Below are 21608 nucleotides of genomic sequence, written 5' to 3'. Positions count from 1 at the left end.
GGCCACTTCCGTCCCAATCCAAAATTTCACAGGCATTATTGCATCTGAGAAAGACATGTACCTAGCTTGGTCCTAATCACAGCTATAAATGGACATAGCTGGATAATCTGAATTAGTGCACATGATGACATCTGCCGGAGCACAGCCCAAGACACATTCAGTTCTCCTTCTGACAATTACGACCTGCATGACCTTAGGCAAATTGTTTTAACCACACTGAATCCCAAACACATCATTCACACAAGGAGAATTTCTGACAGTAATAACAATGCATGGGACTGTGGTAAAAATGTAATCAGTTGTCAGGTGCAGAAAAGCCTGGAAGAGAACATGGGCTACAGTGTGACTATTATCACCATCATTGGCATTTATCTGATCGTTTCATAAATACTTCTTGGGCAAGAATATTGCCATTCCTTTCTGAGCCCTTAATTCCCTCAGAGGCCATTTTGCTGCTGCAGATTGATATTGGAATCACAGCAGAGGCACGATGGACTGGATTTCCTGCACCCAGCTTCCTAGTAGCTTGACTACATCCACATCTAGTCACAGACTCTAGGTTCTCTTTAGCTGACATTTATCACTTTGGACCACTGACGCTAGCTGGCTGTCATGGAAGGCTTTCCATGTGCTAGCCACATCGGAAATACTTCCCAGGTATCTGACTTCTTTAAATCTTCCCACCCCTGTAAGTGGGTACTGCTATAGTCCCATTCATAGAAAAAGAGAAGGAAAATGTCCAGAGAGGCTGGGTAACATTCCTCAGTTTGAACAGTAGGCCAATGGTGAGCTGTCCTACATGATCTCTTATTGGGAAGGAGTGCTGCCTCCCTACAGAAGGGTACAGGTGGGGCATGAGTAAGGAGAAAGGATGGAACATGGTGGAGGTGGGAGTAGGGTAGACTAGGAATGGAAAGAAAGCCATCTTCTGGGAATGTGCAGAGGAGACAGCTGGTTAATGGATTAGTCAGGCATCGCCCAGGCAGAAAATTCAGATTCCACCCTGTAAGACAGACTCGCCCTGCTCCCCATCATGCAGGCTTGAGTAGGTGGCAGCCAGCAGCAGGCAGCCAGCAGCCAGAAGCCTGATTATGAGAAAGGAAGGGACTGTGGACAGGAAACACCTGGAACACGTTGATGAGAGTGACCCACTCACAATCAAGGGGGCTATACTTTCTAATATGCATAGTTTGTCAGAGATACTCTTGAGATTGGGAGACAGATGAGGGATTCCCCCAAGTGATGGAATTCTAGGATACAGGTTGCTCAGGAATGCTGCTAACTAATCTGGTCATCTGGGAATGATGGACAAGACTGACCCTGAAAGAAGGTGCTTTATAGGAACTTCTTACAATGCACAGAAAGAAAGTGACTTGCTGCCAACATGCTTTTTTGGTAGGGTTTCAAGCCAGGGTTGGAGCTAAAGTAGGGAGAAAACCTGCATACTGTTGAACAAATGCCCCCACCTGTCATTTTCTTATCCCTTCTCATCACAAGCTACACAAAGGCCCATGCTCATCTGGAAAATGCCCCATCGCCTTCAAGATCTACAGATGTTATTATCTCTAGAGTCTCCCCTGGACATCCCGCCCTTAAGATAGCTGATATTCCCATTCTCAAAGAATTTCTGTTTCACTGTGAAGTTATCTGAACAGACTCGAGCACCTCTGGGTGGCTACCACTGTAGCTCCTATATCAATTGTCTTGTTTCTCCTATTAAGCCATGACATCTTTCAGCAGGCAACTCCTTGAGAAATAGCAGTGTGCAGCACTGGTTTGTTAGAGGGTAAATTTTCCACCTAGGGGCAATTGGCAATATCTGATCATTTTAGTCATTGTAGAAGGAAGGATTCAGAAGTAGCTTTGTGCAGGTGAGGGAGGGATCCTGCAAAGCATAGATGAACCCCACCCCTGTATCTACATGTCCACTTTCTACCACTAAAGATTTCCCAGCATTTAATACCTCAGAGTTCATACTTCCTGCAGAAACTGTGCCTTCATTTTCAATGTTTTCTATTTCTTCATAGAAAGACAGCACACATCCCCAAAACATGTGTTGCCAATGAAATGTCCACAATCTCATGCCCTCATATCTCATGCCATATCACTCCAGTGACATCAGGCAAGCAGCCACCTGCTAGTGTCTCTGACTTTACCTACAGCCCATCAGAAATGAGAAGGTCAGTCTGCCTGTGTTCACACAGCCTGGAGCTCTGGGGAGCTGACCTCTACGAAGCAGCGATGATCAACAAGCTTAAAAGGGTCAACACATTAGCCTGGGGTGGTCTGGAGCTCCATGACCCATCTGCCCCAGCTACTGATCCTTCCTTGGCTCACTTTCCACTTCGATACTAGCATTTCCTGCAAATGATATAAATGAACTCAGACTCTTGTCTTAGAACCTTCCCCTGAGAACTTGAATAAGTACAGAGTAGAAGTCACACCTGTCACCTTCCAAGCAGAAGCATGAAGAGCTTTCCCATGGTCCTGTCATCGCTCTTTGTCCCTTTGCTATAAGATGCACCTTTGCTTCTTGGTATGGAGCTCATACTGAGAAAACTCAGTCAAACCCTGAAGTCCACGCTTTAGTTGTTGGGAGCCTCTGAAATTAAGGACTGTTTGCTCCTGAAGCACGGCCTGGTGAAAGCTGACTGAACTGATTCGGGACTTCTTCCTCTTCCAGAACGTTTCTAGCTGACTGTTACAGTAGACCTGGGCTGCTTACCTTCCTAGTGATACTCTTTCCAGGGAAAATTGCACCACACAATCATGTTACATACTGGAGCTTGGAGACAATCATCTCTGCCTTTCCCTTTGTGGAGTCTCTCTGCAATTCATGGTGTTCCGTCTAATGGTGGTACATTGGGGAAATGTCTGCAAACTTTGAGTTACTGAGTTCTACCATGACTCAGTTCATACTTCAGGGATTGCCACAGAGTCCAGTTGCTGCTATGGGAAGAGACTCACCATGCTGGGGGTAGGGTGGGAAGTAGCAAAAGAAGCCACCCAGAAGCTGCCCTGAGCATAGCCATTATGGGGAAGGCCCTGCTTCCTCACAGTTCTGATGCACGCTCTGACCCCAGAGCCTATCCTGCATGACTCACTTTTTATGGTTCAATGAAGACAGAAATGAATGTCTTTCTCATCCTCCCATTTTAGCCATCAGCTCTCAGAACAAGCTTGGTTAACACCCATAGTTTCGGTGCAAAGATTAGTGTTATCCAGCCCACAAAAGGCTTGCTTCACTTCTTAACAAACTAGAAGCGAGAATGGCATTCTTCTCTCCCCAGTGACCTTGGCATGTGTTGAGTGTGAACCATGGGTTGTATATGAACCGAAAACCTGCAAAAGGCCACCATTCACTCAGCAATCAACCTTCCTTTCCCCAACTTTTGTTAGCTTTGAAATGTCTCAGTGACACCTTGTTCTTGTTTCCTCTAAAGGGGTTAGCACAAACTGCATTTGAAGAGAAATATTTGCATGGCCTATATCATGAAAAGCCAGCATCTCCTCAGCATGACAATAAAGATAGCATGAAATGGCTTTATAAAGACTGGCTAGATGTTATTACTTCCTGGAGTCTCTGACACCTGCTCTCTCTGTTTAAAAGGGGAGGCTGAAACAGACTGGGACAGTACAAGGACAAGACAGCCTGTTAGCAGGATTTAATCTTTGCCATGATCAGAAAGATCAAGAGGAACAGAAAGCAAGGGTTCTCAGCATGTTGTAAGTCTTTAAAGTTCCTCACTAGGACACCCAGCCTTCTTGTGATCTTCTGGCATCATCTGCCACTCACCAGGGCCATTTCCCACTCATGATGGTAATATCACTTCCCTGGGTCCTTATGCAAGTATGGCTGAGTTAGCGACAGCACCAGCTGTACAGCCTTCCTCTGCAGAACATTGCCCTGTTCTCCTACCTCCACCTGTGTGACACTGGCAAAGCTACTAAACCTCTCTGAGTGCTTCCCTCAGCTGCAAAGTAGGAAGAACGGTGGTCCCTGGTTACAATGTGAAGGCCTTCAGAAAATCCTTGTTCAATAATGTTCAGTCAGTCATGCCTGCCATTACTATTTACTATCATCAAGTACATGTTTTTGTTTGTATATGTGTTTCCAATCATGCATGTGCACACACGCACTCATGCCTACGGGGAGCCAGAAATCAATGTGTCTTCTATTACTCTCCACCTCATTTTTTTTGAGCCAGGGGCTCTCCCTGAACATGAAGCTTGCTGATTTGCTAGACTAGCTGACTGGTGAGCCTCAGGGATCCTTCTGCCTCCACCTGACTAGCACCGGGATTCCAAGGGTTCAGTGCCTTACTAGGGCTTTTTTTGTGAGTGCTGAAACTCCAGACTCGGATACTTATGCTTGTGTAGCAGTGCTTCATCCGCTGAACCATCTCATTAGTTCCATGCCAGGTATCCTGATACCCATTCACCAGCTGACCGATGAAAACCCGACTTGAGCAATCTACCCAAATCGTCTGACTTCTCCCAGTCCACTGTGCAATGCCCTTAAGGAGCAGCAAAGGTTGTCACCTACGTTTTAAGTTGAGCATTTTTATGCCAGTCCTTTGTCTTTCCTAACTCTTTGGGCTTGCTTCACTGTGTCACACTACAACACAAAAGATGGCGCATGGCTGCAGGCAAGCCCTCTATCTGGGCAGGTTCAGGCACAGTTGGGCTGAGTGTGCTCTGCCTTTGGTCCCGGCTTGTAGGGCTTGCTCTGTAAATTAAGGGCCTAAGTGAGAGAAGGCAGTGGCTCCTGAACACTTGGAGGAGGATCAGAGCTGAGCTGTGCCTCTCATGCTGGACTGCATGTAAACAGTGCAGTGCTGCACGCTTTTATTTTAAATGTTCCAGCTATACCTTTCCCACTTTAATTAAGTGCCACTGTGGCTTACCAGCTGCAGCAAATACATTTTAAAAATCATAGCACAGAACACTATATCTACTGCTCATGTTCTTTCTAGTGACCTTCTGAGGTTGGGGAGCAATCTTTTGACATTATTCCATGATGCCACTATATATAAAGTTCACACTTGGGAGCCATGCAATTGACTGACAAAAAGAAAGAAATGGCTTTAAAAAGCCTCATATTTTAAGTCCAATTACCATTTTATATTGTGTTGCATTCAGAGCTGGGGTGCATGTGGCAAGCAGGCTATAGATGGGGCACACTAACCCAACCAGAAGGTCTGCTCTGGGATGGAAGTGCTTGATCCGAAATGTTAGTATAATGTTTGCTTCTTAGTCTTGCTCAGTGGGTAGCCACAGGGCCAGCTCAAGGCATTTCTTTATCTATTGAAGATACCATCAGAGAAAGCTGGATCAGGGGGATGGGAAGATGGCTCTGTTTGGGAAAAGTACTTGTTACACATTGTGGATGCCAAAAAGTGCTTGCTGACAGGAGCCTGATATAGCATCCTCCTGAGAGCTCTCCCAGTGCCTGACAAATACAGAGGTGGATGCCCGCAGCCAACCATTGGACTGAGCACGGGATCCCCAATGGATGAATTAGAGAAAGGACCCAAAGTGCTGAACGGGTTTGCAGCTCCATAGGAGGAACAACAATATGAACCAGTCAGTACCCCCAGGGCTCCCAGGGACTAAACCACCAACCAAAGAGTATACATGGAGGGACTCATGGCTCCAGCCACATATGTAGCAGAGGATGACCTTGTTGAACATCAATGGGAGGGGAGGCTCTTCATCCTGTAAAGGCTCAATGCCCCAGTGTAGGTGAATGCCAAGACAGGGAAGCAGGAGTGGGTGGGTTGGTGAGCAAGGGAAGGGGGGATGGGATAGGGGGTTTTTGGAGGGGAAACCAGGAAAGGGGATAACATTTGAAATGTAAATAAAGAAAATATCTTAAGAAAGAGAGGGGGGAAGAAAGGAAGGAAGGAAGGAAGGAAGGAAGGAAGGAAGGAAGGAAGGAAGGAAGGAAAGGAGGGAGGGAGGGAGGGGGGAAGGGAAGGGAAGGGGAGGGGGGAGGGGGAGGGGGAAGAGAAGAGAAGAGAAGAGAAGAGAAGAGAAGAGAAGAGAAGAGAAGAGAAGAGAAGAGAAGAGAAGAGAAGAGAAGAGAAGAGAAATGAGTTCAGAACCCATGTGAAAGTTAGGTATGGCAGTAACTGTCTGTAACTCCAGCACCAGGGGGTTAAGAGGCAAAGAGATAGGTGGATCCTACAAGCAATCTGACATAACCTAAGCAGTGAGCTTCAGGTTTAGTGGGAGATCTTATCAAAAATGACAGACATGCACACAAAAGAAAAGAGAAAGAAAACAAGAGGCGAGACACTGTAGCTGGACTTTGGCTGCTGTGGCACTACATGGGTTCTTCTTTCTTACAGCCTTGTCTACCCCCTTTCCACCCTTTCAACCCCCTCACAGTAGACAGGAGAGGGAAAAGGGATAGAGGGGAAAGGATATGACATTATCATTAGACTACTTCCTGCTGATTAGGGGCATGGATTTCCTTGGGACAAGTTTGATCTTAGCTGTCAGGATATTTAATTTCTTCTTGTTATATCTTCTTTGTACATAACCAAAACAAAACAAAACAAAACAAACAAACAAAAAGACCCAAGAACAACAACAACCAACAACCGAAAAATAACTCCCCATGCCTTCCTGGGCATGAGCATTTATAGACCATATAAAAAGTTCCCAGAATCTCAAATGTCACACAATCACAAAAACTATCTGCAGCTGGCAAAATCACACCCCTGCTAGAACTCGAGGAAAATCATAATCAGCTGTGGTGGACCATCTGAAGCAGTCCCATAACCCACAGCTGGGACTAAATCAAAAACATATTCTTATAGTTCTTTAGTTTTTCTTTCTTTTTTCACAAGAAACCAAAGCTCTAAAATCATTACTAGAGAACACCACAAGAGAGAGAGAGGGAGAGAGAGAGAACAGACAAAAAGAGAGAAGACAGAGAGAGAAGGCAGAGAGAGAGAAGACAGAGAGAAGACAGACAGAGAGAAGACACACACAGAGAGAGAGAGAGAGGGAGAGAGAGAGAGAGAGAGAGAGAGAGAGAGAGAGAGAGAGAGAGAGAGAGAGAGAGAGAGAGAGAGAGAGAAGACAGAGAGAGAACTCCAAATTAGGAGAAAATGGCAATTCTTTGGTATGACAGATAGAACCAAAACCACCACTCTTCCGTTTATGAATTATCATGTTTATCTTTGGAATTATAATCAAATTGCATTGCTTCCACTTACATAAGTACTCATCTTGATTTAACTTTAAGTCTGTTTCAGTTTGTAAATAGTACTTTCTAGAAGCTAGCGATGCATAGACTGAGAGAGCTGGGTCTGCCTCAGAAGGACAGGTTCCCCTCAATGCTTTATGGCATGGTTCTATGTCTGTCCCTCTTTTTGACTCACATTTTTAGCAATTCTTTGTAACTCATATGGGTGGATGGCATGAGAAAGGTCACTCCTAAGCAGAAAGAGGCTTCAAGAAATGCAGTAGTGGCATAAACACTGGGGTGGGCAAGGGTAGGAGAGGAGATGTAAGAATCCTCATGGGGGCCGGGAAAGGTGAGAGGCAGAAGGCTAAGGGAGTAAAGGTGGCATCAGCACCTGCACTGATCCAACATAAGATGTGCTACTGCCATTCGCTCATTCACCACAGCCCTGAGAGAAAGGGACCATCTCCTTCACCCGTGTCACACATCAGGACCCACAACAGGTCTCCATCACTCCAAGTCATACATCAGGCCCCACAACAACTCTTCACCACTCTATGTCACGCAGCAGGCCCCACAAGTCTTCATCATGCCATGTCATACATCTGGCCACACAAGTCTTCATCACGCCATGTCATACATCTGGCCACACAAGTCTTCATCACTCCATGTCACACGTCAGACCACTCAACAAGTTGGCAGGAGAGCTGGGATACAGCACAGAAGTAGGGTCTTTCTTCTTTAACATTTTGTTTGTGTGTTTGTTTGTCTTTCAATCAACATTAGACTCAATCCCTCTGTCACTCATTCTCTGAGTTGTCTTCAAGGCTGCAAGTGGGTTAGAGAGTCAAACAGGCTGAAACCCTCGAGCACACAGTGGTGCCAGATGCCAGCATCCATTGCTGCACCAGTCATCACAGAGGGAGTGGATAGATGAGCGTGAAGTACCAAGGCTCAGAAAAGCCAGCTGTTCCTCCAGCACCACACTCACTGCTATGTGACAGGCCAGAACCTAACACTGCCAAGCTCCTGATGACAACTATCTGTGAGCCTTCCTCACCAAGTACAGACTCACACGCTGAAAAGATCATCACACAGACCCTGAGGGAAAACACTCCAAGGAAGGCCTTGTGGACACACAGATGTATGGATTTGGCCATTGTAATGTGCCCTATCCAATTTGTTAAATTCAAAGGGTTTACGCCCTAATCAAGCAGAAGATCTTTTTTGTTTGTTTGTTTGTTCTGCTTAGGCCCTGAAAAAAATGTAAACACCCATTGTTTTCATTCAAGTGTGAGTTTTCTTTAAGGAAAGAGATCTCCAATCCATTTCTATAAATGGCCATTGCAAAATGTGGAAAGATGTGCATACATACGTGGCAGGTAAACAGAGCAAACATCGTAAAGGATGTGGAGGCCCCTTTGTAAGTTTTAGACAGAATAAAGTCACATAGAACCAGGAAAGTGTCCATCAATTCAAATTCAAGCCTTCAGTTGATTTTATGTTTGAGATATGATCACCAACACCACTGCCTCCTGTTCTTAAGTGCCTATTCCCATTTCAGAACTCCAAATTCTAAAAAATGTAACATAAGGCATAAAAAAGTCTAGGAAAGGGCAGGTCCTATAAAGCAGGCTCATGCCTGTGGCTGGATGCCTCAGCAAGACTTTCCCTTAGGGACCCATTACTCTGCAATGTTGTTTGGGTGATGGCTCTCAGGACAGCAGGGGACCTTGCCTCCTGGGAAAGCCATTCACTCAAACAACTTACTGCTGCTCCACCAGAGACAGAGGAAAGGCCAAGAGGATGTGGCTGCTGTGGATTCAAACCTGCAGCAACCTGGGCTTGATTCACTACTATCTACATCTCCCAAAGAGTGTACCCTTTGCATTTACAACAAACTCTAAGCACCCAGGTCCTCCTCTTTTTCATGGAAACTGAGAACAATCATCACAAAATTAAAATGTTTCTAATGCACTGGAGCGAGGGCAAGAGGAATAGAATGGACCTTTGACCTTTAACTGAATTTCTCAAATGGATTCAATCTCAGGCCTCATAGTTAAGGCTCCGAAAAGCAGTAAGATCGAAAGAACATACAGCCCATGACTGTTTTCAGTTAAATTCTATGAAAAGTCAAGTCTATAAGGATGTAGTTAAAGTTGGAAAGAGTACTCAGCCCACATAGCCAACTTAACTGGGAGAAAGAGAACTTGAAGAGTGAATCTGAAACCAACTGTCTGTGGATTAAATTCACTAAAATGTATGCCACACAGAAAAGTAACCTGGCACACAAGAAGTGCTTTGTAAAGAGTAGACCTTTTGCTGTTGCTATCACTGTTATTAGGAGGCTGTTCTGACTCAAAACCTCTAAATACTTTGCCACATTTAGACAATGCAGATTAAATAGACAATATACTGCTTCTTTTCTTTCTTTGTTTTTTCAGTCATAAACCTCTAAGAAAGCAAACTCCCAGAGCCAGGCACCCCTGCCTCTGCCACACTCCCTGGGAGCGACCACCTAGCAATCTGGGAGCTCAGATGACTTCACTTGAGGCTTGAGAAGATGCCAAAGGCTCTCCGTGAGAGCCAGCCCAGAGAGACAGACATTCGATCGAGTTTTTCCAATGAGAAGCATATGTCCAGGGTACACACACACACACACACACACACACACATGTATGGAAAGAAACAATGTGAAGTACATTTTGTCCCAAGAACTGATTCATACTTATCCTTTGAGGACTAACTTTTTCACTTAAATCCCAGGCCAATGGAAAGATGGTTCTGAGAACAACTTCTGGGCAATCGATCATCCGAGTGGCAGTTGCCAGTGGGAAACATAAAAGTTGGGACAAGTCCAGGTGTCCACGGAATTGTTTAAATAAAATTGTTAAGACCAAAGGGCCATTGATCGCCTCTGTTTTTCCTTTCTATGACCATCTCTCTAGAAACATCAAGTCAGTCCCACTCAATCAGCCAACACCGTGGCCTGCATGTTCTCGCTAAGTAGGGTTCATTATATTGTTAAATAGGCACAAGATGATTCCAAACAGTGTATGAAAGGTCAGATCTGCTATGAGTCACATATTTCCATAACCTGTCTAAGCATATCATGTAATCCCTTGGCTAGCTTTTGAAAACCCCAAGAGCTCACTGGCATGATAAGACAACCCAGTTAGCAAGCAAGCAGGCTCTCTACTATAGCTGTTCAACATAAGATGCCAATACTCTTGACCTCTTCAGACACAGAAGAGAGGCGCACACTTGAATTAAGATGACCCTGGCTCTCTGTATGGTTCAACTCCACCTAAAGGTTCCACAGAAAGGCTCTGGAATTTTCCTTGGTTCTTGAGGCATAGCTTTGGCCCTGATCAGCATGCACACTAACCTTCTCTGAATGCTGTGCTCCTTGGGCCTCTTCATGGACACATTCGGGAGGCTTAAGTCTAGGTGACCTCTTGGTTAAGGAGTTTTAGTTTAAATCCCAGCTAATCTGCGCTGCTGCGGGGACTGCTCTGATCTCTTGACACATCTTAGTTCAAGTCTACAGAGAACAGCAAAGTCAGTGCAAACAAAAAAGTGTTATCAGGTTCCCCCATTTCCTCTCCTCCACACAGTTCTCCTCCACCAGCAGCCCCCTCGTCTCCTCTATCAACAGAGTCCTAGCAGAGCCAGTGCCTCTCCCTGCAGAGCCAGGGCTAAGGCGGCTTAGTGGCTGAGAGTCCATCCCAGGTGGGCACGCCCTGCTTGTTTGCAGTGCTCTGGGTATTTTTAGCATCTGTCTATAGGGAAAAGGCTAAGCCACACCGCGTGGCTGTTATGCTACTAATGACACCCTGAGCTCCAAGAAGCAGCAGTCACGGCAAATACTGACGCTTCAGGTGCAAGAAAACAACACTTCACTGAAAAATCACACCCTTGTGGGGGTGGGGGAAAGAAAAGTTCATGAATTAAGCTTCCACGAGGTATTACATAGCTCTGGTATAAGTTACCTAACTGTGGGAATTTCTGAGTAGTAGTTACATGTATTCCTCCTCTTTCTCTCTTTTGTTTTCTTTCCATTCCTTTCCTTCTGCTTCCCTTCCCTATTGTCTTCTCAGCATCTCTTTGGAGAACCACCCATCTCTACACGCTCCATGAAAGTACAAACAATAATCCATATTTAGCCAATCGGAGTGAACGTTTCCTCACTGGTTACACCAGGAATGAATGGAACTGGAGTTCACCCAACTAGAATCTTCCCTGGGGGCCTTTCTGGATCGTCAGAAAAAAAAAAGAGGCAGTTTTCATTGCTGTAATTATTAACTATGAAGGCACCGTATGCCTTGAGCTTGACCCATCATTGCCTGGAACAAAGATAACTCAGAACCAAGCTCAGCTAAGAGACTGAGTAACAGATTGGCCCCCCAGTCCTGCTGCATCTAAATCCCTGGAATTCCTGAACACCTCAGTGAGACTCAGTTACATCAGCCAGTAAGACTCCTTCCTCTTTCCCTTTGGCGTGGCACCAAGAATACTTGAAGAAATCTGGATATAGGGCTGTCGTTAAATGTTTTAATTTTTAAAAACTTTAAAGCAGAGAGACAATAAGTAACCCACAAATCTGTCCACTGATTTCCACTGTGCTGGTTCAGAGGCACCCAGATTGCCTTTCTCTCCTACAGAAAGTGGGAGACCATAAGCTCCCTTTGGCACTTCCAGAAAATAACAGGCTCCACGGCACCATTTCATTGGCTGCCTTTCCAAGAAAAGCTATGTATCCCTGGTGGCCTTCAGGAGCTGCACACAGAGGGTGAGAATGGGATTTTGCACACAGACCCTTCAGGGAGGGGAGATGGCTATGATGATGAGCAGAACAATATGACAGATGACAGTGGCCTGCACGCATCCTCCAACCGACTCACATTCTCTTAAGGTTAAATGCTCACCACAATGGGCCCATTTGATGGGTGGAGACAGTGCATTAGCCAACATGCCCAAGACTGCACAGCAAGTGGGATGTGAACCAGACTTAAAAGGAAAACATTTGTGCCACAGAGGATGTGTTCAGCCACCGGGTTGACCTTTCTATGGATTCACCTGCTCGTTGTGGCCCTGAGCAACCTTGAAAGTTTTCACCACAACAGAGAGTCAACTTCTCATGAAAAATGTACCTACTATTTGTGAAAGTACAAATCATGCCTTCACATTTATCCTAAAACATAGACACCTACGATTCTGTTTCAAACATTTGAGATATCTATTTCCTGTGATACAGTACTGAGAGGAACTTAACAGGTTTGGTACAGGGGATTGAATTCAAGCACTCTTCCACCCAGCTATATCCCCAGTCCTTAAATATTCCCTCTGAACCTTAGCCTTCCATCTAACTCAGCTTTGACTGCCAGGACACTACAAAAGCTAAAAATCTACAACCAGCTGAGTTAAACACACAGAGGAGAGTGCACATACAGAAGAGATTCATCCGTGTGTCGAGCAGATAATGAGGTCTTAGAAATTACAGAATTGTGCAACAGTAGAGTACTTACTGAGTCAGTTACTTGAGCTATCTGTGACTTAAAATACATGTACACTGCCTGGATCGTTGACGATACATTAAGAAAGAATATAGGAGGAATGTATCTGATAGATTCCTAAATAAAATAGCACACTTCAAACAGCATGCATTCGTTTTTGTTGTTTTATTTTTATTTGATTTGGTTTGCTTTCATTAGGTTTGGTTTGGTTTCGTTTGGTTAAGCTTGGTTTGGTTTTGCAAGGTTTAGTTTGGTTTGGTTTGGTTTGGTTTGGTTTGGTTTGGTTTGGGGTGAGGTTTTATATATATACTTGACACAGGGTTTTACTGTGAGGCTCGGGTTTGCTTGGAACTTGCTATTATAGTACTGATGGTTAGTTTTTTTCATCAACATAACATAAGCCAGAGTCATCTAAAAAAAATAGGAAAGTGCAATTGAACAAATGTCTCCATCAGATTGGCCTATAGGCAAGTCTATGGAGCATTCTCTTGATTGATGATCAATGTAGGAGGGCCTAGCCCAGTATGGAGAGAGACATGTCTGAGCAGGTGGTCCTGAGTGAGCAAGCCAGTGAACAGCACTCCTCCATGGCTCTCCTCCAGTTCCTGCTTCCAGGTTCCTGCTCTGAGATACTGTCTTGACTTCCCACGGTGATAGACCGTGGCCCAGATGTTTAAGTCAAATAAACTCTTTCCTCCCTATATTGCTTTTTGTCAGTGTTTTATCACAGCCAGAGGAAAGCAAGATGGGACAACACCCAGGCCAGCCTCCAACTCCCAGCCATCCTCCAAAGTACTGAAGTGACAACGAGGGTGAGTCCCCATGCCCTGTTACACGGCTTTATTCAAATAACAACCACACAGACTTAAAGACCATAAACTGAGAGCAGAAGGATTAGGGTTGATATTGTTTGGGTTTGTTACTTTGTATGGTTGTTTGGTTAAAATTTATTTTTGTTTTACTCTAGGAAGATTATTTTCACAGTGGCATTGCAAAAGGAAAAAGCCTCAAGGTGTTGTAAGGCTTGAATAGATGAAACTGATGCTAGGACTTGGAAGAGAAGGGATGGCCACGCTGAAGATGGAGGGCACACATAGCTGGTGAAGGTGGATGCTGGGTGTGGCTTGGTTCTCTGCTCACCAGCTATGGAGTGTGAGCATGGTGTCTCTGAGTTCGTCTTCCCCTGTCCACGAAACTAGGATGTCAGTGTGGTGTCTCTGCTTACTGTGGTTGGGCTTCCCATAATTCACTGCCCATAACCACCAAGGCGTGAAAACAGGGAGCTAGCTGTTCATTCCAGAAATAAGCAGCTCATACATTTTAAGCTGCCATTCTGAGTATAATGACTGCATCTTGTGGCTGCCAGCCCCAGCCCACCAGGACAAAGTCATCCTTCATCCTGTGAGGGTATGTTGTGGGTGCTACCCACTTTTGGTCACACAGTAGCAATTCAGACAACAGCAGAGTATAGTCATGTAACCCCATACACGTTGTTCAAATAATGCTTAGTCTACTTAATAATGGACCCAAGGTCAGGGTACTGATGTTGGATGCTGTATTGCTATGTATTGTTAAGGTCTATCATTAGAGATTATGAGTATCTTACAAGCCTCATTGAGAGATTAAGTATTCTCACAGGTAAGCATGTTTAGGAGAAACTCAGTTTATTTAGGGTTTGATACTGTTCACCATTTCAGGTATCACTGGTGGTGGTATTTTGGAACACAGTACCCCCACACACAGTCAGGGACAGGTGAGGGATGGTACAGTACTATCCACTGGTGTTCTGGAAAATCATGTGAGCTAACATATTTGATGTATTTTAAATACTGCTTAAATCACTCCTATCACCATGCAACAAACTACTCAAAATTAGCTCAGTCAATCACTTGTCTCTGAAGTTCTATCAGGTACCAACAGATTTGACTAACAGTAGGGGTCTAATCAATGTCTAAGGTTCGATGCCAGGTCTACAGGGTAATGATTATGTTCTGAAGAACAGGGACCATGAAACCAATTCTTTGTTATACGCACTGTACACCATCTCCTGCCAGATCCTGCCAGTAGGGTCTCCAGGACAACAATGTCCTACTGATATGTGTGGGGCCTTGGCAGTCTATCAGATGAAAGGGGCCACTGACAAACTCTATTGTCACAACACAGTAGAGTTCAGCAAAGACCTGAACTTTTCTCTTCTAGTCAATACTCTCTTCAGTTGCTTGAAGAATGAACATTCACGGGTATAAAGAAGAGTATGGTATTGCTAAGCATAAGCTATCTCATGGGATTCAAGGACATGAAACAGAATGATAACAGAATCTGTCTTGTTAAATGTGATTTGCATCTGTGGTTGGGTTCTAATTAACAGTTAGAGCTGGGAATGTATTTTTGATGATACCATAATTTTATAGATATTTGAACTGCAAAGTAGAAGAAAGTCATTCATGTGCCAAATTTAGGATGAGCTTGGATGTCACAGGGGACATGGAAAATAGCCAACCTGGTCTGATCTCATCCTTGAGTTCCAAGAGGCTCTGAGAAGGAATGTATAGATAATGTAAATGTGCCTCCACCCTCCTGGATAAAAAGGACCCACTTACAGGACATCTGCACAACACATTGCCTTAAATCAAACCAGCAAGCACACATTGGATCCAAGAATCCTAAAAGAGTCTCAGAGGGCTTCTGCTTTCTGGCCTGTAGATTAAGGATATCAGCTCATCAAGCCATTGAAAACACTTGTCAGCTGGCTGGAGATGCCTACCTACATGCCAGGGTGGGACATTTATCAGCACCCTCATTTCCAAGTCTCCATCATAGAAGTTTGGACCCTTGTATGTTTGTCCCACTGGACAGCTAGCTATACAGAGACTTACAGTCATTGGGAACTTAAGATGATTTTAGACAATTAAGGTTCACTCTCCCACTAGAAGACTAGAGAAGAGGAGGCGGTTGGTGGTGATGATGGTGGTGGTCTTAAGAATGAGGAGTTGACCGTTTTAAAGTTCCAGTCAATGGTTTTCCCCATACCACAGGCGGCAGTTATCTGCTAGGTTGGAGGCATTAGCGTAGAGATTTCAGAAATATGTAGTTTATGCAAAAATAAGGCCAAGCGGGGTGGTGCTGATGATTCACCCATGGTAAGGTCATGGTAAGCTCCTACTCCATTTGAACAACATGACCCATAGGGACCCCACAGGGAGAGAGGGAGAAAATGAAATGCAAATCCCCTCCTTCCTTTCAAAATTGAGAGTCTTTCTAATACCAGTCAGTCTCCCTGCCAAGTTAAGAAAATGGGCAGCTTTTCCAGAACGCAGAATGAAGACAGCAGGTGCTCAGATTCCCTATCACGACAGGCTCGTGTCACATGAGTTCTCCCTGCAAGGAAAAAACTCATTGTTTGCCTCTTCCAATTGGCCAAACGGAGGCTCAGAAAGGTTGAGAGGTTGAGCCATGTGCCCAAGTTCCCAGCTCCTGGGCATCCAGCTCTAAAGCAAACGTGCCCTGCACTGCTCTGCTGCCTGCTCTCCCTTGGGCAGACGATTCTGCAGAGAGGATCCTGAGCAGCAGGTCTATGACCCACTACGGTCAGAATACCAGGTCCCCAGGAAGCCAGGGCAGCCAAGTCCTGTGCCGCTTTCTTTTCCCCACAGTTGTTCTTCAAAGCTGTGTCTTCTTTTTCTGGAGTTTCCTAGATTACCCGGCAATTCCTCAGTACAGAGCAGACAAATGTTCTCCTAAGAATTAGCCACAAGCCTCTTTTTATAGTTTTCTCTTTCAACATGGGGTCCACACGTGGCCTGGGTTGGTCCTAAACTCACTCTGCTGCCATAGCAGACTTTGAATTTTCTATCTCCTTGCTTTGGCTTCTGAATCCCTGGGAGGGCAAGCCTGTAACAGCAGGCTGACCTCAGACTCACTAAGTGGCTGAAGACGACCATGAACTTGTGATCCTCCTGCCTCCACCCCACAAGTGATGGGATCACAGCTTTGCACCACCATACTCAAGGATTTTTAAAATCTTGAGCCTGCAGGCTCTGTGGTTAAATCTCTATGTGGAACTGGTCTTAGCATAATATTTTTAAAAAGCAATAAAAAGCAAGGAACACACTTAAGCCTTAAAATAACAATTTTATTTGCTCTAGCTCACAAGCGTTTTCCTTTTTTTAATTCTTTCTGACAACAAGGTTTGCTTCTTCAATAGAGGGCCTTCAGTCTAAGGCTGCTGTCTCATCTCTCATCCTTCACTCTCATGCTGCATCCGAAATAAGGAAAGAAAAAACATGCCTTTTCTATTAGGGGTTAGAGAGATGGCTCAGTGGTTGGGGGCACTGACTGTTCTTGCAAAGGACCCGGGTTCAAATCCCAACACCCATGTGGCAGCTCACAACTATTTGTAACTCCAAGATCTGACACTCTCACATAGACATAAAAGCAGGGGAAATACCAATGCACATAAAAAAAAAGCTAAATAGATAAAAATGTGCATATATTAGCATAGACTCATTCTGTGAAATAATAGATTTTGCTTTTTAAACTAGATATTTATTCTAGATACCTTCAGACATTTTTACCAATGAAGTTCAGTACAAACCAGAATTCAACTTTGAAGAAATTATCCATGAAAAGACAAGCAAAAGCTGTTGATGGCTTCAAGCATGCTCTTTTGCAAGAATGGAGAAGAAAATTTAATATTTATTTTTAAAAATGGAAGCTGTGGGATGAGGAGCTGGGTCCGTATCTAAAGCACTTTCTGTGTATCTCTGATGAACACCTGACTGTGATGCCCAGCACACAGTAAAAAAATGATATAAAGAAACAGACTCGAGGGAGCAAAGACAGCTGACCCCAAGGGTGAACTACAGGCTCAGTGAGAGACACTGCTTCCAAAAACAAACAAAACAGGGCAGAAAAGAGTTGAGAAAGATATCTGATATGGGCCTATGCCCTCCAAATACACATGCACACCCATGTACTTACACCTGCCTATACACACACACACACAAACACACACATGAAATGAAACCAAAGTTGTACTCTATATTTTGAATGTCAACAGAAGCTGGGAATGGGGGCTTATGCCTGTAATCTCTGCACAAACGTTCCTGAAGTAGGATTGCCATGAGTCCACAGCCAGCCTGGGCTACGTAGGGAGTTACAAGCCAGCCTGGATACACAGAGACTCTGTGTCAAAGCCTTACCTCAAAAGACAGATACATCCTAAGAGATTTCATGAGCCCAATGCCAGAGGAGTATGAGGGGGAAATCATCTGAATAGCGATTGCTGGCACACGGAGGGACTTATGGGTGTGATCCTTCAAGTTCCTTGCCACTAATAAATGTTTTAACTTAAACCCATCTTATACATGTGAAAACTGAGGCTTGGAATGCTTACGTAAATTGTAGTAAAATTCTCTTGTCTGGGAAACTTAAACCCTTACTAAACTTCAATCTCTTTTATTGTTAAATAGAAACGAGGGGCAGGAATTTATTACTCAATCTGCCACACAAACACAGTGGCTTTCCTCTTCTATCGTCTTTCAGAATTAGAACATGAACTTGTTCCTGGTCAGCCAATTACTGGAGATGATGGCCTTAATCTGTGGGAGAGGGTTATCTAAGCAGGGGTGAGTCAAATCGTCAGAGGGACATCGAAAAGCAGCCAGCAGTATGCAGGGGGCCGGTTTAAACGACCTACTTCTGAAATCATGATTCAGACCTACCTTTTATGCAACTCCTAAATGCCAGGGGAACAAGGCCCTTAGCCAGCGAAGAGGAGCCAAGGTGAACGGCTGGTCCCTGCAGACCCGTTCCCCATAAGACGGAACAGCAAGGAGCACTGCTCAGCACAGTAACGACATTTTACCTCCTCCTGAAAACACCAAGTGTGCTTATTAACTGTGTGCTGGACAAAGCTCATTAATAATTCACTTTAGGATGATTGACAGGAGAGTGTTTGGCTGCCATGGTAACAACAGCAAGAAGAGCTGTTTGCTTGCTTTAAAACAACTATGTAGAGCATCTGGGATTCTTTTTTTTTTTTTTCATGAATGTTGAGTTCCTGAAGAGACTGTGCATGTGTGTGAGTGAGTGTGATAGTGATAGATGGAGAAGATATATCTTTAAACTGTAGTCTAGGAACTACTAAAGGGCAGGACATTATAACAGGGAAGGCAAGTGTCTTTCTCAGCTTCACACTGCACCCTTCTGGAAGGAAAAGGAAGTAACAGAAATGCATCCTATTACTGGATGAAATTAGCTATGTTTTTTATGAAACTTTAACCATATAAAGAAATCACATATAAAGCATGCGTAATGTTTTCCTTCATTTACTTAATATTTATTTCCAGTTCTATAAGTGCTTGTGTGTCGTGTGTGTCTTTGTGTGGGTGTGTGCACATGGGTGTCGATGTCCGTGGGAGCCAGAGGCATCGTAAGTCCTGGGGCAGGAGGCTGGGACCCTCCTGAGGGGGTGCTGGGACCTGAACTGCCTGTGTTCTAGCCATTTCTGACCTTATTGTTTATGGAACTACAAGATGACATTAGAGGCTCTTCTTTGCACCATTCTGGGTCCCGCTGGCCTCCCCCCATAGGAAGACAGATGCCTTCTTCGTGGTGAGCTGACAGGATAGGGACTGTGTTTCCCAGCACAGGACATGCCTGACGCTCCACATGTTTCTCAGCACGTGATGCTCCCAAGATGCTCAGAAATCAGGATCTCTACAGCCTTGGTTCCCTAGGATCAAATCTTTCAGGCCACACCTTTAGGCTCATGAACCTAAGTCACTGGTTGACTCAGTTTTCCATTAGGGTGTCTAGGAGGACAGTGAAGTGTATAGGAAGGGGCTATTCCGGCTGCCTTCAGCACTCCAGGTGTCAGTTTGTGTTCTGTCAAGAGTGACATTCACAGCTTGAGATGTTGATTTGTATTTTTAAATGGCCACTGTGACACTCGGTAACTGGTTTAGTTATACACATTCATTTGGACAGTGGGTAACACTGCCCCTACCCCAGCAGAGCCTGGAGTATGGGGTTGGGGGGAGAGAGCAACTGAGCCTCTCTTAAAACTCAGTAAACAACACAGAAATAACTTCTTAAGGAATTTCACACTTTTGCCACCAGGAGGAAAACATGTGATCTCTTTCTTACTGTGACCTCGAGCACACACTCGAGCACACACACACACACACAACACACACACACACACACACACACACACACACACACGTACATGTACCCTTGGATGTGAAGGAAGCAGCCCCTCCCTTTCCACATATGGGGTACACTGGTGCTTCCTTTTCCCTCATCCAAAAGCGCATGCTGCCTGTTTAGATATACTGTCTGTACAGCATATCACTGATAAAATTTAATTTCTCAGTAATGCACACTATAAGATCCACAGCAATAACTACAACAATACAGAGCAATCAGAAGAACATACTCTAATAAAGGGCTCTTCCCTCACCCTCAATCTGAGGAACAACTGTACTCTGATAGTTTGTTAACGGTTTTGTTTTGTTCTTGCTTTTGCAAGGAGATCCATCCTAGCACCACTCTCTTCCACAGTCTGGGGACCTGCACTTTGAGACGCACTAGCTGGAGCATGCTCTCAAACACTGTGTAAGGAGAGGAAACATGCTAGAGGTTGAAAGCACACAGAAGATTTTGAAAATAATACCAAAAATAGGTCAGGGGCTGGGGAGGCGTCCATCATGGTGGGTAGAGCACTCACTGAGCAAGCACGGGGACCAGCCTGTGGATCCCTAGAATCCACAGAAAAGCCAGGAGAGTGTGGTAGCCATTCTGTAATCCCAGCTCCGGAGGGAGAGACAAGGAACCACCTGGGGGGGGGGGCATTCAGGCTGGCCAGACTGTCCAAGACAGCAAGCTCTGTGTTCAGAGAGAGACCCTGCCTCGATATATAAGATGGAGTAGAGGAAGAGCCTCAAGCCTCTCCACATGGGCATACACAGCTGCACAGACATGTGCCGACACACAAGCAAGCACTCGTACACATACATATACGTCCCCCGGAGATAAAGCAAATAAAAATGCCCTGAGGTAGACAAAATACACTCTCGGAACTAAATTCATCTCTTCTTTCTTTTATCTTTACTACTATGGTTATGAGAAAAATCAATATTATGCATGTGACCCAACTGTATATCTATGAGAAAGAAATGATGTTTTTAATTGTCAGTTTTATATTCTGTGTACACAGTACTGGATTACATAATGACATTTCATGCAAGTCTATTTTATTGTTTGGTAGATTCCCTTCATAGCACCTCTCTCCCCCTTCTCACCCCCACCTCCTGTTACATTCCTTTATTCCCTGAGGTAGTTTTATTTCCACTTTTATGTTATGCATACAAAGATGTCTCTATATAAAATCTGGACACTACACTTGAGAACAAATACTCTATCTGTCTTTCTGAGACTGAATTCCTTTACTTAGCAAGGTTAGATCCAGTTGTATCCACAGCATCAGCCTACCATGGTCCAATATGGCCTGTCAACTGTTTATGTAAATGAAGTTCCCAGAAATCAACTTATCTGAGATTACTCATCTGGTCACCAGAAAACAGAATCAGAGTCTGTTTCAATACATACATGAACATGTGTTCAATACATACATGAACATCTGTTCAACACATACATGTTCAGGTACATACACAGACACACACATAGACACACACGGTTACTGGGTTACATACACAAATAAAACATTAGTCAGTCTCAGCAAGGCCTGAGACACCATTTCTACCTCAAGCACACTTTCCCAAAACTCTACTCACTCACCCTATCTAGATATTGGTGCAAAAAAAGTGCATGCCTCTAACTACCACCCACATAAGCACCAGCTACCCCAGAAAGAAAGGGGGACAGGTGTG

At 44.5% G+C, this 21608-nt stretch overlaps 1 protein-coding gene across 5 annotated transcripts in view; it reads right to left on the bottom strand.

Moving 5' to 3' along the window:
• Window positions 1–21608, bottom strand: part of Slc1a2 (solute carrier family 1 (glial high affinity glutamate transporter), member 2) — a 132546-nt gene that overhangs the window by 86078 nt on the left and 24860 nt on the right. The window contains exon 2 of one of the 5 annotated variants that reach the window (XM_011239398.3): window positions 18438–18586. The exons of the other annotated variants lie outside the window; for them this stretch is intronic. The gene's annotated coding sequence lies outside the window, so the exon portion shown is untranslated. The remainder of the gene's footprint in view (window positions 1–18437; window positions 18587–21608) is intronic. 5 annotated transcript variants of the gene reach the window in all.

This window comes from Mus musculus, chromosome 2, assembly GCF_000001635.26.
Source record: "Mus musculus strain C57BL/6J chromosome 2, GRCm38.p6 C57BL/6J".
Lineage (NCBI taxonomy): Eukaryota > Metazoa > Chordata > Mammalia > Rodentia > Muridae > Mus > Mus musculus.
This window is presented reverse-complemented; position numbering and strand designations above follow the sequence as displayed.